The sequence below is a fragment of the Mangifera indica genome, chromosome 5 (genome assembly GCF_011075055.1).
Source record: "Mangifera indica cultivar Alphonso chromosome 5, CATAS_Mindica_2.1, whole genome shotgun sequence".
Taxonomy (NCBI): domain Eukaryota; kingdom Viridiplantae; phylum Streptophyta; class Magnoliopsida; order Sapindales; family Anacardiaceae; genus Mangifera; species Mangifera indica.
Genome location: NC_058141.1, coordinates 8167408 through 8170705, shown reverse-complemented (window position 1 = coordinate 8170705; position 3298 = coordinate 8167408).

Below are 3298 nucleotides of genomic sequence, written 5' to 3'. Positions count from 1 at the left end.
GTGATTTTTTATATCAATTTGGTAGATTATGAATTATATTTTAATGTAAATGGGTTTCACAATTTTTTGTATTGCAAGGTGTTTGATGAAATGCCTCTTAGAAATTAGATGTTTGTTATAACATTTTGCTAGTGTGGTGTTGTTTTTGTGAGGGGTGTGCGATGCCTGTGGTGTTACCCCAAAAGATAGCAATGGCCAAGTTGAATCACATGGCTAATTATGACCACTTATGTTCTATAATTATTTTCATTTTCTGAATTTTTTTCATTCAGCAATCATCAGTGCTGCCCACTCATGGCAAATAAGAAAACTTATTTCATTGTCTAATTACAATATTTTCTTGTGAATGGTTATAAAACTTTGCTCCTATTGTACTTTTCTTTACAAAAAGCAAAAAAAAATTTAAGTTTTTTGAACTTGCAGAGATTGCACAAGGCAAGAAAAATGGGGAGCCCAACAAAGAAGGAGAATATGAGGAAAATGTTGGTGGAGAATCTAAAAGTGTTGGGAAGAAGAAAAAGAAGGATAAATCTTTGAAGGAGAGTAAGTCTAATCATTCAATTATTGCTAATGGGCCAAATAAAACTGCTCGAGTAGACCAAATAAAGGAGGATTTATCTGTTGTTGATTTGAAAGAGCGTTAAGAGAAGATGACATCTTTAAAAAAAAAAGAAATCTAGCAGAGAGATGGATGGTTTCAATAATTCAATCAACAACAGTTAATTTTCATCCAAAATTAATTCTCAATCTTTATTCATTTATATCATGTATATATATCATGAAATGAACATAATATAATTAAAAGAAATTTAAGAATAACTTGTAATTGTTTCTTGAAACAAGTAAAGAAATCCTTGAGAGAAGAACAAATAAGAAAACTTTTCTTAAATTTTATACTCTTGCATAATTTACATCCTCCTTCCTTTTATAAAAGAGAGTTATGGTTCAAACTTTAACATGATTAAAGTACAACTGGCTTATCCAAAGGAATCAACCGACCCTATATAACCACTATTTTACAACTAACACTATGGTCTATGTCTCCTACGTGTTTTAATAAACTTAATAATTATTAATCCAAATGAAAAGGTGTCGGCAACATCTTGAGTGTTTAATCTCGAAGTGTTGACAACATCTTAGCCTTCCACTTGTCTTCTACATCTTGGGTATATTTCATGGATCTACGTGTTGATTGTTTTATTTGAGTGGATCAAATCTCCCACCATTTTAGGCCTAAATAGAAGATTTATCTAATAGGTCCATGAAGCCTTCAAATGTTTCTTCATCCGTAACATGGGCTTCTATTTGGGGTTCAACCTCTTTAGTTAAAATCAATCGAAGAATGTCTTTTGTATTTTCTATCAAGGTCTATTTGGAAATGTTATTGAGTTTGAATCCATCAACCATTTCTTATAACTGGGCCTTGTTTCCCTTGAACAAAGTGTTTTGAACTCTCGCATATTTGTTTGATAAAGTGACTATTATCCCCTTATCAATATGAATCATACTATCCTGATGTATACGCGGCTCCATTATCATTTTTGGGTTCCAAGCCATCCTCAAGTCTCCATGCAACCTTTGAAGCTAAGAAGAATGAAGTTCTAGCAAATCCCAAGCCAGAGGAAGCATTGCATCTTCAATTTTGGCCCAAAACCACTTTTGGGTATAGTCTTATTACATCCACCCAAGGTCCAAATGAATAGCTTGCTCTAATTGATCCAAAAGTGTGACTTTGAAAGTCCATCAATAGTCCAAACGTCCAAGCATCATTTTGAGAAGCCCAAAGGGCCCAAAATTGGGTTTTAGGTATATTGAAACTAAGTTAAAATTTGGTTATTTTAGTTAGGAAATATAATTCCTAAAGTTAAGGAAAAAACAAATCACTTTTGTCTTTATTTAATTACTATATATGGGCTTGATTTAGAATGCATGGCTTAGCTTAATTCAAGGGATTTTTGTATAAAAAAATTAATAGATTTTGTATTAGAAAGTCCATTTCGCCACTTCTTCTCTATATAAAAGGTGGTCATACTTTGTAAAAGGGTTGGTTAGCATTTTGAATGAAAATTTGAAGAAAAACTTTGTTGACTTTTATCTCATTTCCTTTATCCAATCATTCTTGGTGGAAGATTGGTGGTAGAAGACCTCAAGGTTGGTGGAACTTTCCTTTATGCCTTTGTTATATTTTATGTTTCCCTTGAAATCCAAAGTGTGAAGACTTGAATGTGTGTTATATGCCTTGGATTACTGTTCACAGTGTGTGTTTTTACAATTTCCAGTTTTTGCCAGCAAAATTTGAAGCTAATTTTGAATGTCTTTTTGATTGAGTTGTGGTTAACGTTATATACCGTTAGAAAGCTCTTTGAATGTTTTTTTTCAATGATATATAATTTGTAAGATTTTGAGGTCATTTGATTGGTTAAAATTGAGAGACAAATTGCTACTGTGCCAAATGAATAGTCATTTTCAGAATTGAGTTTTTGTTGCATTGTCTTGATGGAAATGCACCATTCCTTTCTCAGGAGTTCATTTAATTTAGTTTTAACCTGCAATAGCTTATCTATGTGCACCCTGATCCAATACCAGTCCTCTTTATCAATGCTTCCGCAAAAAGGTGCTTATAAATGCTTGAGAGGCTGCTGTCTCACAAAGGAATCAATTGGTTTTTTGGTTTTTGGGTGATTTATTCATTCCAAATTCTTACCTCGACAGTGGTAGTTAATAATTGTACTAGTATTTCTTCCTGAGCAGTTGTGATGGTGATCAAATGAGAAATTTTGCAATTTCTATGTTTGTCTGGAATTCGTGTTTTTGGCTTTTAGTTCAATGGATGAGTAAAAGTTTGGTCTTTGAGGTTAGTTGTAGTAGTAAATGTTGTCAAACATTTAGAAAACAAAATATAAACATTTGCTGAGATATATTTCTTTCGTTTCTTGGATATTTTATAAATGTATTTACATTTTTAGAGAACACATTTGGAAAGCAAAATACGAAAACGTATTTATTATCAGAGATATAGAAGGATACAAAACAAATAAATATCATGACTTTCTCCCTTTTTTTTTAAAATAGAAATTCTTGAGCAACTACTGGTAATTTCATTTTAAATCAAGCTTCTGTAGGAGAAGTGCTGAAGAGCTTCTTGTATATCCCTTCAGCAAAGACGACAAGGAGATTGTGTCTGGTTGTCCTCATCAATGGACGTATATGGTAGAACTTGTAAGAGAAGATTTGCAACCTTGTAGGACTAGACAGCAGAATCCTTCGAACTTCTAAGAGAAGATTTGCAAGTTTATAA